Source organism: Stegodyphus dumicola, chromosome 8, assembly GCF_044657685.1.
Source record: "Stegodyphus dumicola isolate Sdum_Otavi_A_Nest chromosome 8, ASM4465768v1".
In the NCBI taxonomy this organism is placed as follows: domain Eukaryota; kingdom Metazoa; phylum Arthropoda; class Arachnida; order Araneae; family Eresidae; genus Stegodyphus; species Stegodyphus dumicola.
The window spans coordinates 141,664,461-141,680,171 of NC_140775.1; the positions used below are offsets into that span (position 1 = coordinate 141,664,461).

Consider the following 15,711-nt stretch of genomic DNA (forward strand, 5'->3'; position numbering starts at 1 on the left):
ATCTCATCTAATTCATCATCATAACTCTAAAGGTATCATCTTTTTACCATAATCGCTTCACGAATATTTTGATTAAGTTCTTTTCGTTTACGTTTTAGTCAAGATGGTGTTAGTAACATTGTTTGTCATTTAAATAAAATAATTTCGAATATTTCTTGCTTAAGCTAGAAATATTGTTGTTTTCACATAAGCACCTGTTTCTTTTCTTGCATTATCAGTCATAGCCCGGATAGCTCAGTCGGTAGAGCGTTAGGCTTTTAACCTAGCGGTCCAGGGTTCAAGTCCCTGTTCGGGCGGTTTCTGTTTGTTTTGTATATAATGGAACTACAAAGTCGCCTCATGGAAGGCTCCATTAGTTCCATTTTCCTGTTAATCCCTCAATGCACCAATAAAAATGCAGAAAATGGTCTCTTTTTCGGCCAATACTTTTTATTCTTTATTTTAATTCAATCTCTTTTAACCTCTTTTTTTTATTTGAACTCAAAACTATAGCGGATATATTCTGCTGTATTTATATTCGAGGGAGAAAAAATAAATTCTCGTGAAATTCGGGTGTGCGGAAGTAATTTCGTTTGGTGTACCCGAGTTAACTCAGTTGAGTGCATGAAGAGATTAAAATTTTCGATTATTTTTTAACTTGTTATCGCTTTACTACGCGTTACACTGGGATAGGGACAGGAACCCATCCATCATAATATCACCTAAGATTTCATTTTCACTTTCGAACTGAAAATGAAAGTTCTTTTTTTTTCTACTGGTAATTGGGTTTTAGTCAAAAGATAGCGACAGTATCATTATCTGCCATTTAACAAAATCTGAAATTTTTTTCTTTGTTGGTCCTGTAAGAACATGTTTCTTTTTTTTTTTTTTGTTTTTGTTTTTTTGCTTTGTTTGTTCTTAGATCCAAATAGCTCAGTTGGTGAATCTTTAGCTTTTAAATCAAACGGTTCGTGGTTCCGAGTCACCTATTCAGCGACTTTAATTTAAATCCTTTGTTAAGCCGTTCAGTTTTTCCCTAATTTACTATCGTTTTACTACGCATTATACTTGTATAGAGTTGTTTTGTCCTCCGCGATAATGCTATCATCTAAAACATCATTTTCATCCCCACAGCTGAAGAGAAAGATTCTGTTTAACCTTCGAAACTCTTATTTCTGCGAATTCACTCGTGCTATGCCGGTTCCTATACCTTATTATTTTCTTCTTCATCATTTTTTTACATTTTAAGTATTGTAAATGTTGTAAGTAAATTAATGTGAAATACATAATTTAATATCCATTATTAATGATAGAAATACTCGACCTGACTACAAAACATATGAAAAATCTCAGAATCGATCAAAAGTTCGAAACCGATATTACTTTTATCTTGTTTTTAAAAAAAATCAGGAAGAGGAGAATTCGCTTGGTCATAAAATACAAAATAAGTGATCGAAAAACAATTTAACATCCAATTCATTTTCGGCAATTTTAGGTACCTCATTATTATTGTTCATTGTATAAAAACATATTCAATTAAAACATCGCAGTGATGACTTGTTCCCAAAACAAGCAAATTATAAGAAACAGGAAGTGAAAATTTGTTGGTAAGTGGAAAATTTGAAAACGTACAAAGTATTTTTCTGTAGAAATTGCTTCCCTTTAATTAATGCTGCAATTGCATTGAATTATATAATTTTGGAATGAATAAATTAGTTTTTTACTTGATTATTAAATTAACTTAAATCTCTCTCTCTCTCTTTCTATATGTAAGATATAACAAAAATACGATAGCTGCTTTAAGAATAATTGGTGACTTTAAAATTAACGATTCTAGATTTGCTGCTCTTCCCCTAAATTCATCTGTTCTCCCAAATTAGTGATCTTTTAATGTTACGTAATGCTGCTTGAAAAAAGGTACCTGAAACTAAAAATAACCAATCACAGCTTCGAGTACTTTCTGCACACACTCGTTATAAATACCGCTCGCAAGTTAATTACGCCATTCCTTTGCCTAGCTTCCGCCTTCCAACATCTTCGCGCTGCTTTGCTTCTCAGACTAAGATGCTTACGTCTTACATTTAAGATCCATGCACATACAATTTATTGTTTTTAACTATGATTGAATAAATGTCTGTCAAACTAATTGGATATCTGTGAAAATAAAGCTTAGTGATTTGTCGAAATCCATTTTTGTTATTTGCTTTTATGCCTTAGCCATCAATGACGGATATCCAAAGCCGTTAAAAGTTACAGTGGCGTCTACGTAGATAAATTATTACATATTATGTATATATCAAATATTGAATGAACTGAAATTCATTGAAATCGAAAAAAATTTTTTTTTCTAATACTTGCGCAATAGCTGCAAAGTAAGATAATAATAATTTATTTCCTAAAGAACTATTGATTATATTATTTCCTAATATAAATTTAGAAGAACGTATCTAAATGAAGTAACCCAGAAGTGAATTTCTATTTTTCATGATATAAATTTAAGTACCTTTAAAAATGTTTTCGGAATTAAATTTCATACTTCTGGCTTACTTCATTTAGATACGTTCTACGAAATTTATATTAGGAGATAATACAATCAGTATTTCTTCAGGAAATAAATTATGTATATATATATAACTCATTACGTAAAAAAGGATTTTCAAATCAAAATATAGCAAAATCTAGCGCTAACGCTGCTGGGATTACAAATGAAGAGTGAAAATCTTCCGGAATTTTTATTAAGCTTTAATTTCTATAATTTAATCTCATTTCATAAGGAATTAACTCTTAGTAGTTTGCTATTCCAATAGTTTTTCCTCTTCATGTCTTATGATATAATCAGCGTTAATAATTTCAATACATACATACATATATATAACGCAAAATAAATTAAACTAAATAATACGTTCAAAACATATATTCAATTCGGAATAAACCATATGCAAAAACTAAAAACGAAAAGCACAGTGGCAAACTGTGCGAAAGGTTACAGCCCCTAAAACTGTTAAAAGAAATATTTCTTGGGAGCATTAATGTGTATCACAAATTTATTCCAAATTATGCAAAAATTAGAGCCTCTGTAATAAATTCACTTCAAAAATACCCCATTAAAATGGGTAACTCAATTTAAACTGTTAGAAAAAGTAAAATACCTTTGCTACTAAAATTTAATTAATTTTTGTTTTTAAATTATTCATAAAAATTTCTTTAACCTTAAAAGTATTTGTAACCCGGATATGATTTTTTAACCCGATGAAGACTATAAACCCGAATTCTGACAATTATTCCCGAATTTGACTTTTTCTCATTCTGGTTCCTTTCCTATCTTACCATTTCCTTCTTCCTAGAGTTTTTCCGTTTGAAATTTGCTATATACATCTTTCAAAGCCCGGAGATGAGGACAAGCAAAATTTTAAACCACATTTTCCTGTCTGGCCAGAATATCAGATTTTAGGAACTCGAAAGTTTATCTTGCTGTACTCCGACCCGACAAACACTATATGTATTACTAATTATTATTTGTACTACTAGTATTGTATTATTTGCACTAACTATTATTTATACTACTTTGTATTTGTACTAATTGTATTACTAATTTGTACTAATTTTCTCTTAGGGAGAATACCAAGCAGTAATAGCACACGCTCATCTTTCCCCTAGGTATTATACTCTTAATATTGAAATTAATTTTTAGGGATATGAACTATGACTATGAAGTGGCTTAGCGTTTCAACAGTCTCATTCCTCTAACCGTAGTTTTAACACAAAGTGCTACACATACATACACACTACACAAATTAATTTCTTTTTATATAATTATTATAGAACAATAATAAAATTATATTCACTAAATTAATAAGACTTAACGTAGTATACAAGCTATTAGCCTTGATTTGAATTTTATTTTTTGTGCATTTTTATTTATATTTCAATGAGGTAACACTGAAGAATATTTACGGCCATAGATCATAATTAATAACTTTTAAATATTTGTATATAATAAAATCTTGTTATCTTGCATAAGGAACTGAGGTTTTATTTGTTATTGTAAGTAAGCATTCCACAGCCATCAGCAAGTAATTACGCTGATTCGCTTGTAGAAGATTTGCTCATAAATTTTTTTTTGTCAAAGTTTATTTTGCTGTTGAATTATATTTTGTTACTTTTTTTGTTTATTAATATTTAAAATTCATTTTGCATTGCCTTACAACAAGAAAATGTAGATTGTTTTTAATGGGTAAACAAATATAACGAGTATATAAATTTATAATGAGTAAACTTGTATTTTTATAGAAAGCGAAGCTACGAAATTTTAAAAATCGGACTAGACATTTAGTTTAGACATTATGTAATTTTTTTGTGTAATATTTCCAAATTACATTTTTATGTATCGTTCTGCATATTAAGACATGAGAAAAATCATGAACCAAATGACAAGTCATAGTAAAACATAAAAGCTGTATCGTTCAAGAAAATACTTTTCTTTCTTATTGAAAAAAAAAAAAGCACATATTGTACATATAGTACAAAATTCATCTTCATTTCCTAATGCTTTAATGCTTTTTTCTAAAAAGGCTTCTCTATTACCAAGCCCTTTTTTTCTCTGAAGGAAGGAATGCGATATAAAGTATGAAAGAAAACTATTAACTTAAACAATAGTATTTTTAATTTCACATTTTAATCTGGCTCCATCCCCTTCCTACCTTAAAACTACTAGCATATGAATCTTAAGTGCGCCATCTGAAGAAAATTAATCCACATTACACCATTATTTAAGAGTAGCATTCCAGATAGTTTTTTTTTATCCAACCACAGTTCAAAATTTAAGCAAAGAAATCAGCTTTATAAATATCGCTTTGTCTCGCCAGCTTTTTGCTGTTCATTAAATAATTCATAAAATTTTCTTTCCTTAAATAATTTTAAATTATTTAAACTATTAATACAGATATGTTATAACAGATAAGTATTGAAACCCATCAGCCTAAGTTGTTTGCCCAGTTTTTTTGGACTGGTATGAATATTTCCAAAGAAAGATTAAAGAATACATTGATATGGTGAGGTACGAAGAGTAAAGTCTTAAGCTAAGGAGATAAAAGCTATACAGTTTTTTTTTATTTGTTACAACGCTTTATTAGTTACCAGTACAATAAACTGAAACATTTAAAAAGGGAATCCACTTCTCAATGTTATTTTGGTGTTAATTATATTAATATTATTACTTTAAAGCGAAATGATGAAACACATTTTCAGTGCTATGTACTTTACCTCCGCTCCGAAATTTCTGATTTATTTGTTTAGATTATTGTTAGCATGAAAAATAAATTTTCCTGATGAGAAGAAATCAACGAAATGGTTTGCAATACCACTATGCTTTTGCCTTTTAAATTTTTTTCTCTTAAATTCTAAATTGGGTTATATGCTTTTAAAATAACATTTTGGTATTTTTCCTTTCATTCCATTTTTTAAATTAGGGATCGATGATCAGAAACAAAACACAGAAATAAACGGTACAGCGTTTTGAGCATAGAATTTTTACTGATTAATATCGACGGAATGTCTAGCAACATCAATGAGTTCGTTTAGAAAGGACAGTTTGAATGGAACGAAAAGTCTCGGAAGGGGGAGAATAAGCTCAGGAATGCGCTAAATACATTTTTGGGGGGTCATGATGACTTCAACAGTTTTGTAATTGCTCTCTGAAACAACAATTCAACAGTTTTGTAATTGCTCTCTGCTGAAGAAACTTCAATGACGCTTTTTCTCTAATAAACTGCAACTACCGACATGATAGTTAATTTAACATGTCATCGATCGCATTCTGTACATTACTAACCTGCTAATCATCTCGAAACATTGTTACTTCCTTGCAGCGTGAAACAAGCATCTGTTATGTTTCACTCAGCAAGGTCAGAAGTTATGGCACTTAACAGGTGTAAAGCTGTAATCTGAAGGATCATTTTTACTGAACCTATACATTCAGTCTTCAGTCAGCTGATGTATTATTATATAAAGGGTGTGTTGTCTGTATCGAGCCAAAACAACTACTGTATAAGGGATCTTTCCACATTCCAGATGATTTTCAGAAAAAGTTTTCCTATAACTTTCTATATATCTGTGAAATTCCATAGCATCCGCTTGTTTGTTTTTATTTCATTCGTCTTTCTCGTCCCTTATCCTTGTAAGCTTCAAACTGAAAATTATATCCGCTACCCTTTAAAATTTACTGGCATAAACCAATAAAAAGTAATAAAAATTAATTAATTTCAACTTACAACAAAATAACATTCGAAAATGGCGTCAGTGTGGAACTGAGGGTCATATGTGAAACTCTATTGTATTACTAATGCTGCCAAATTTATGGTCCGAAAAGAAGTAAATGCAAACAATAATAAATACGTTATATGCTTCAAATCCCCTCCCCCAGGATTTATATAGGAATGCAGCCTAGTAACGGTTAATGTGATAAAATGCTAAGTTAGGGATCGATGATGCAGGAATACACTTTTATTCGAAACGAAAAAATGCAAGAAATCAAAGTAGGGGTGTCAACCAAACACGGTTACGTTAGGTTACTTCAATATGGAAAAGCTCACGACGGCTATATGCATAAAGTGAGGAATGTTTTCCTGGAGGACTTTCTAAGGGAAACAGGCTCGTACTCTCACTCATTTAGGGAAAACCACAAAAATCAATCATACAGCCAGCCCGTTCGCCTGGCCTCGATCCCAGATCGAACTACCATTATTCAACTTTCTTAACCACTTGGCAACGGTGGAGCCGTCGAACAAATATAGAGAAGTAGTACAAATAGTTAGTATGTACCTAAGTAACTAAATGCAAGTTTTTATTAAGTCATGGTGTTTGTGGCTACTGTCAAAAATTTTTCATTGATTTAAAAGTACTTCCTGATAAGCTATTAAGTTCAAAATTTGTACACCCGCTGTTTGTAGATGACAATACTCAATGAAATTTGTTTCAAATTTTTTCATTTTTTTTTTAAATTAAAAAAATCTTAAAAAACTTTAAAATTTTAAATTTTTTAAAGATTTGTTAAGGCGATATTTTGCCCAAATATTCTTTTAATGAACAATCTAAAGTTATCTAACTTTACTATTTGCGCCATTAGACATAGCAGGGGGAAAAATCTTTTAAATGAAATTTATATGAAAATTTTAATTTAATTTCTGAATTTTTGGTAAATTTTTACATATTATCACATACATTTTCAACATCAAAAATCTGAAAATGTTATTTAACTCGGATATGCTAAATAAATTCTCATCACCCAGACAGAGAGAGAGAATCCATCGGTTTCGGTATCTTTTTCCCATCTATACGCGATGACGTATCCAACATACAGTGCAGTTTTATCGGAAGCTGAAAGCCATAACGAAACCATTTCTACCATTTTATGTTTAGGCATCCCACTAAACACACGAACTTGCTATTACTCCAAGAACATTTTCGCGCTCCGCGAGACACCACTGTGCATTAAAATTCCGTGGGTGCCACTAACTTTCTTTCTGACAGGGTATGCGCATCATAATGGTCCACTAGACGACATAATGAACTACATGCCGTCTGTCTGTGCGTCATTTTTATTGGTCACTGCCGTCAGGTTATTCGCTGGTGATACCGTGTGGAACGGAGTGAACTGATGTCTGCTGGTGAAAGTGTTTTCCAGGACATTTTCAGGGCGTCTGTTTCCTCAAGTGAGGAAGATGGCACTGGTAAAAGCCTTTTCGAAAGGCTTATCGGTCTACTTTGCCAGTGATGGGACTCTCCTGACATCCTTAACGGGTCACAGGGATATTAGTAAATATGGTTGCGTTTAGAACCATAGGGTTTCTTTTTTATTTTCTTTATTAAGCTGCTTCAGCCGAAAATATAGAGAAAGTTGTTAAATAAAATCAATTTCGCCCCATTGTACTTTAGAAGTTTTAAGTTGAGTTTAACTGAAATGGAATCAGTAAATTAAACATCAGTAATTTCAGTTTCAGAATTTTACCTGGCAGACTTTCTAATTTAGAGAAAAATGCGTAGTAATTAAAATAATTTAAATAAGGGCTTTTAAGTAATAAATAAATAACTACTAAAATAAAATAAGTTATGAGAGATTTTACTTATATTAAATACTCAAAACCATACTTCAGGAAGAAAGAAAATATTAAATCTCCTATCGTTAAATCTTCTATTGTTAAATCTTCCGTCGTTTCCTTTTAAATTTAGTTCCTCTACAGTTACGCCCAAAATTTCTTCTGTTGTAATTTCCTCCAAACCTTCCTCATTCTTTAAATCTGATCAAGTTTCATTCATTTTAAATAATTCCACTTCTCTTTCCTGAAACTGTTCAAAAGGATCATAATATTTTACTTCTCCTTTTTTTTTTTTTTTTTTTTTCACAAAGGATGGCACTTATTTGCTTATTTTTAAAATTATTAGTATGCAGAAAGCTTCAAACATAATGGAAAACTTTACTAAATAAAGCTTCCAAAGTACTATCTATGGAAAGGGTTTAGAATCATTAGATTATTTTGAAGCAGGAGTACATGAAAAATGAGTAGTGCCCTCGCCGGGTGCCGAACCTGGACCTCTCGAATACGCTACTGTTACACCACAAAAGCATACTGCAAGGAGGGAGAAAATACCTTATATAAGCCCCCTTTTAAAAGACGACTGGGGATTAGAGGATCCAATCGCAAAATCCTGCTAGTGACGAGTTATTATTCAGTACTTTTAAGTTCGGGCGCCATTGTAGAGTCATTAGGTTATTCTGAAGGGGAAGTACATTAAAAATGAGCAATACCCTGGTCGGAACTAGAACCTGGACCTCTCGAATACGCGCCGAGTGGGCTACCGTAACTCTGTAATTTCTCTGGGAAGTACTATTTAAACAGTAGAGCTCCAGAATAATACTGCAGTATCGCAGTAAGCATATCGCAATCAATGGATTGGCGAACCTCATTTTAAAGTAAGATTATTTTCATCCTAAGAATTGCATAGATATTTTACTGCCAAAATCCAAATAAAATAAGCAAATAATAAAAACTGAGCAAATAATAAAAACAGTTTCGGGGGCTATTTTTATTTACTTTATATCATTCGTAATTCAGTTTTATTAGCATATGCCTGTCGATTCCATTTCAGAGATCTAAAATATTTATAAGCAAGCGGAAAATTGAAATTGAAATTTAGGCGAAATTCAAACTTATAATTTTTTTACAGAAAATTTCGAGAGCTTGGTTTTCTCTTTTTATCTAGAAGAGAGAACATGTTTACTCTCTGCAGAGAAGAAAATTTGTCGGCCTTGAAATGCGTATTTTCTTAAAATCGAAGACAGTATTATATCTGTAAAAATCCTTATTTAAGGGAAAAAAATATTTATTAGGGTTAACCATTGCATGTTAGGCATTACATGTTGTTTACGGATGCTTTGATACTCAGCACACCGAATATTTCGAAATTTTGAGTCAGTTTCTTTTTTATTAATTAAACTAGAATAACCTAAACCTATAAGAAACTATCGCATTCCCCTCTGCGTACTATCCTGGTGTAATTTATCGCTTGTCTGGCTAACTGAGCTATGTGACGGGTATGGTAAGTGAGACACCTGCCTCAGGTGAACATCTAGGTAAGGTGCCGAATTACCTATGAGATTTTTGAAATGCATTAAAAAAAATTCTGATTGTTTCTTTTCAGTTTTGGAAAGTATCGAGAAAGAGCGGTTTGAAATACCACAATCAAAGCAATAAAAGTGGCTTTGTATTCCTTACCACTTTTGCAGTCATATACTTTCATTTAATCAATTAACATAACCAAATCAGAAATTTAATTTATTGTTAACGATTAAACATAGACACAAGAATCATTATGACACATTTTCTAAAATTTTCAGCTCGTTATGAGCGCTTTATATTTGTACAAAGTTTAAATTTATATAAGGCATCAAATGATAAGTTATTTCAATGGATTGAAACCAAAATCCTCTTTAAGCTAATTAATTTCAAATTTTACATATTACTTTGTGGAATCTAATATTGTAAGAAAAAGGGAAAGATAAATAGAGCCTAGCAATCAAAAACTTAAAAAAAAAGTTAAAACAATTTGTAAAGTTTTTTTTAATATTAAAAACATAATATAAAAACAAATCTGAAATTTTCAGATTTTGTATTACGCCCAGACGGGTGTTTTTTTTTTTTTTTTTCATTTACAGACACATACACGTTTCGAAAGTACGTGAGCTAACACCACTTTGGGCTGAAAATATTTAAAAATAGCATATTCTTAGAATATCCGATAGACAGTCTCACGCGCTGGAGATAAAAATGTTTTATTCCCTACATTGTTGTCACTGCTTGCTTGGAAATCGTTGAGTTGTTTTAATCAAAAATTTGTTAAAGTTTTGCAAAATATGAAATAAGCAATAAAATAAATTTGAAATTTCAATTTCGGGTTTCTATGTGCTCATATTCGGGTGGAGCCCTACGTTATTCAGAATTTGATGGCTCTAAGTACCGTTATTTCTTCACAATGCGCGAAATATACATACGTTCATGCAGATTCTTTAATGTTTAATTTCCTTAAATATAATAATGGGCAATAATATTTGATGGCAACAACCTGAAAAGTGATTCAGGCTTTTATAGTGATTCTATGCAAAATGCCATTTTGAGACTAATAGCCCTTCTTGGCTAATCCCATTTAGGTTAAAACGCTATTATTCACGTTTAACAGAATTATATTAATTAATATAATATCGAATCCCGGATTATAGGTTGACTGCATGGATGTTTTTGTGGTTTTTATATAATGTGTAATGTAAATACTGGCCAGTTTACCTTAAGTGTTTCAAGAAGCATTCCTCGCTTTCGGTAAATAATCTTTGTATACTTTGCATATTGAATTACATAAACAAAATAGAAGGAATATCTCTTTCTTCACATAAAATGAGAGAAAATATTCTTGAAAAAATTGAAAATTTGACCTTAAAGGTGAATATATCAACAGAACGTGAAGGAAGTAAAAAAAAAAAAAGAGGTTAATAAATCAGATTGTCAAGAATCAATTGTGAAAAGAAATATTTTTGTATACTAGACATGAAAGATATTCTAATCTCACAACTAAGTTGGAGTATCTAAATTTAAAGGAGATAGCTTTCGATTTCCAGTTTCTAGCTGTGGAAAATTAATGTCATCGGATTTAAGTATTTCAAAATGGAAAAATTTTTAACTTAAACATCCAAAGGAAAAAATTTTTGGGTTACTCCGTCAGAAATAAATAGCGTAGTCATGTAAACTTCGTTATTTAAATTATTTTGGTTACTGCGGCAAAATCAGATATTTTAAAGATAATTAAGGAATCCACTTAAGTTCAATCATATTTGAATTTGAAAACTTAAAATATTTTTAACGCTGCCAGTCGCTGGCTGAAGTAAACATCAGAAAACTTAAAATTGAAAACACAAATCTGTAATATCTTTTCTGAACCCAAAAGAACTTTCAAATTTAATTGCATATTATATAAATTAAATAATCAGTAAATTTTCGAAAAATTACTTCCCATTTTATTTCAGTAAAAATAAATAAATACATAAAATAAAAATTAAATAAAAATAAAACAAAATCTGAAAGGTTTCAGATTTTAAATTATATCCAAAGGGGCGTTTTTTCAACGTTTTGTGTATTACTTTTATTTGTTAAATATCATGTTCTACATACTCAAACCATAAAATTCAGTTTAACAGAAATATCGCAAAATAATTTTAAAATGAGCCTATCTTTAGAATTTCTAATACGCAGTCTCGCGAGTTAGAGATAAAAATAAATTTTTTCCCCCCCGTACAGTGTTGCCGTTGCTCGCTTTGAAATCGTTTAGTTTTTCAATCAAAAATTCGTTGAAGTGGTTCAAAATATGAAATCGATAATAAAACAAATTTCAAATTCAAATTAGGACTTTCACATGCCCGTATTCTATGGAAGATTACGTTATTCAAATTTTGATGGCTCTAGGTACCGTTGTTTTATCACATGCGAGAAACATACATGCATTTATGCAGATTCTTCATTATTTAATTTCTTTAAATATAAGACAGGACGATTATATATGGTGACAACGATTGGAAAAGTGATACAGCCTTTTAGAGTTTTCGACGCAAAATGCCAAAACGAAATCAATAGTCCTTCAGGGCGAATTGACCCTTTGGACTAAAAAAAAAAAAAAAAAAAAAAAAAAGGAGGGAGGGTTATTTTTTTATAAAGAAAAAGTTATAAACTACTTTACCTTTATCAAAAAAGAAATTTATAATTTTTTTATTTAAATTTTCATTTAAAGTTTTTTAAAACTAAAATTAATACTCACATGTATTAATTTTCTGGATAAATAAAGCTATGATTAAAAATGTTATATGAATCATGGTATGATTTTGATCGTATATAGTGACGTGTGTTTACTTCCCTTGCCTCAGGTGAAATATTGTCCAGACACATTTCTGCTGGTTAGCAATCAAGAGATCTGTGGCTCGAATCCAAAGAATTTCGCACTCTTTTATTTTTATCTTTGGCTATTTCCAGTTATTCTGTTTCACGAAGAGAATATTCACACCTTTCTTATAGCCCTTTGGTAAACAACTGCGAAAACGAGTCTTCCCATCCAAATACATGCTTTGGAGTCATTCTCTTCTCTTTTATACTAAAAATCTGCATAGAAATTTATTCGGTGCTTCAACGTATAAATACAAATCAAACGCGCGTAAAACCTGTAGCTATGGAAGTGAATCGCTATTTAGGTTTCCGCTGTAAAACAACAACAGCATTCCAACATTGACATTGAACTTCGTGGAAATATATCCGCTTTGACAGGGGACCACCCTAAATATATGAAGGCAATAATGCACGGCCATTGTCAACGAATTACGTCATTTACCTGCCCTTTGTCCCATTGATAAGTTCATAGTACCTCTAGCACGTGGTAGGAAAACATGTCGTGGGGTCCCCCCCACGAATGAATGAAATGTTCGACGACGACGTCCATAATGCAGGAACTGTGCTATTTGCCACAAATGGTTGCAAAACTGTCACAGAACCATTCAGCGATTTGTAATTTGTGACCAAGATAATGGCAACGTCCATTGAAAATTGAATGGGCGGATTCCTCGGCTAATATTAATCCATTGTTTGGAAGTTGTTCGTGATAACAAATCAGCGGTCTTATATACTACTTAATGTTCATAATTCCATCGATCTTCGCTTCCTGCACTATCACTATAGATTCCTGATAGAGTAGTATCAAAAATAATCTGATTAAAAATAGTATTTTCGTATTTCTGACGAAATTATTCCGTTTAATAGGTTAAGATTATGAGATATTCTACACGGAGTTCGTTGCATTTATGGAATATCGTTTATGTCGAAAGGGGTGGGGTTCATGCATGTTTTACAGACAAACAAAGATTAGCAGTGACAAACACATGACAGACACTTGCAATAATATGAACGCTTATGAACATACAATCTCAAACTAAAATATGCATGGTTTTCATTATTTTTTAATCAGCTGAGTTTTAGTTTGTTTTTTTCTTTCGGTTTTCTTCCTATTACGTCACTCAGATTCGAATTCGGCCGAGCGAGCTGACTGCATGGGTATTTTTGCGGTTTTCCGCATATGTAACGTAAATAAAAGCATGTTTCCCTACGAAAGTCCTCTAGGTAGGCATATCTCCCTTAAGTCCCTAAGTGGCATGATCGCCTGTATCCGTTCATGGTGGTGTGGTGTATTTAATTATAGCAAAGCACACTAGGGCTATTTGCCTAAGGGGAGGGATACCTTCGTGGAGGACATTCTAAAGGAAACTGGCTCGTATACGCGTTACACATGGGGAAAACCACGAAAACACCCATGCAGCCAGCCCGTTCGGGGGATTCGAACCTCAGACCGAACTACCAATGTTCAGCGACTTTACCGCTCGGCCGCTGGTGGGCCGTATCCGTTCATGAGACTTTTTGTCAGTTGGTATATCTATATATATTTCTATATTATTTAAAATACTTTCCTTCTTATTTTCTTAAATGTTCCAAGTATTATCTAAATGACTGGAAATTTACGAAAACTGAGAATAAAATACATAATTGTACATACATTGTACATAATTGTACAATGGTCCAAAGTTTAACTTTGAGAGTTCATGTGTTTAATGAATTCTAGTTTAAATTATTATCTGCAGCTGATTTAATCTGAAGAGTTACTCTTGCAGTTAATATAATTTTATTTATTTTAACTACATTATACTAATTAACAACAGCCCAATGGATATTTTTGTGCAAAGTCAATTTAGATTTTATATTTGTTAATAGTTTTTCAGTTAACAAAAATCAGTTTCATCTTATACTAAGCCCACCAGCGGCCGAGCACTAATAATTCGGTCGGAGGTTCGAATTCCGCGAATGAGCTGGCCGCATAGGCCTATTCGTGGTTTTCATCATGTGTAACGTGTATACGAGGCAGTTTCCCTTTGAAAATCCTCCACGAAGGCATCCCTCCCGTTAGGCAGATACCCCTAGACGCTTCTCTGTAATCACATAAACTAAACTAAAACATCTTATACTAAACGTTTCTTAATTTGTATTATTTAGGTCCAACTTCTAATTCAGTTTATTCTGTGCTGCTGAGAAAAACAAGAGACGGTTTTATTTTGTTTCCTAATCCAATTGCTATTTAAATTTAATAATTATTAAGAGACAGTTTTGAGTTTAATTGTAATGAAATTTAAGCAAATTTCTAAAAATCAGTATCTTTATTACATTACTTAGAAATTAATTCAAATGCATCTAAGTTTTAATTAAAAATCAGTACGGTAGTGTGAAAAGCAGTGTGAATTGTAACTACTTTGACTGCAGGTGTACACACCGCATGTAATCTGCATAGCTGTCAAAATGGGCCGATAACTACCGCTTTGTGAAATGATTGATGGATCTACTTACCTGTTGTTGAATGGATACGATTCGTGAGCAAAGGATTTAAAATCTATTATTTAGGTAATACCTGATGAGATCTCGTTCAGTTAATCCAAGCGAATTATCGATGAATAATAACTGTCATTTAAATTTATAGGCATGAAGAAATCTCTAATGACATTTAAGCGTTGAATTACCTTTGTCCTATATATATATATTTGGCAAGATTACTTTAGCCATTTTACTTATCGTTATAATTTGATTGTATTGTTTAAATTGTCTGATATTTATTTATGCCAGTTTCCTATTCTTGCATTCTCCATTCAGTTGTACTTTTACACCTATATTTAACTGGTTTTATTTAACGGGGTTAAATACTGAAATTAATATTTGATCCCTTCTACACAATCGGTTTTGTTGAAACTTTTTACTCATACATATTTGCAATGACAAAAAAAAAAAAAAAAAAAAAAAAAAAAAAAAAATTCTCAGAAAATTTTGCATAATTCAACATAGATATCTTTTCAGTAATAAATTATTCTCGAAAGTTTAGTTCAACTAACTAATCATCGCCGAAATTTTTATCATTACATTACTGGATAGTTTTTCAACTGAGGATTTTTGGAATTTCTAATTTAAATTAACGAATTTTAGTGACTCTCTAAAGTTAGATGAAATTGTATCTGTCGTGCAATTGCTAACAATGACCGATGTTTAAATCGAAAGTTTAATCTTTTATTATTAGCAACCCTGTATTTCTAAATGATAATAAAAGATCGAATTTCTA

General features: G+C 31.5%; 1 protein-coding gene and 1 non-coding gene across 2 annotated transcripts in view; one reads left to right on the forward strand and one right to left on the reverse strand.

The window, feature by feature from the left end:
* Positions 1-15,711, reverse strand: part of LOC118198575 (protein PALS1-like) — a 311,959-nt gene that overhangs the window by 191,692 nt on the left and 104,556 nt on the right. The window lies entirely within an intron of this gene.
* TRNAK-UUU (transfer RNA lysine (anticodon UUU)) lies at positions 224-296 on the forward strand. The gene has a single exon. It is a non-coding gene; the product is annotated as a tRNA-Lys (tRNA).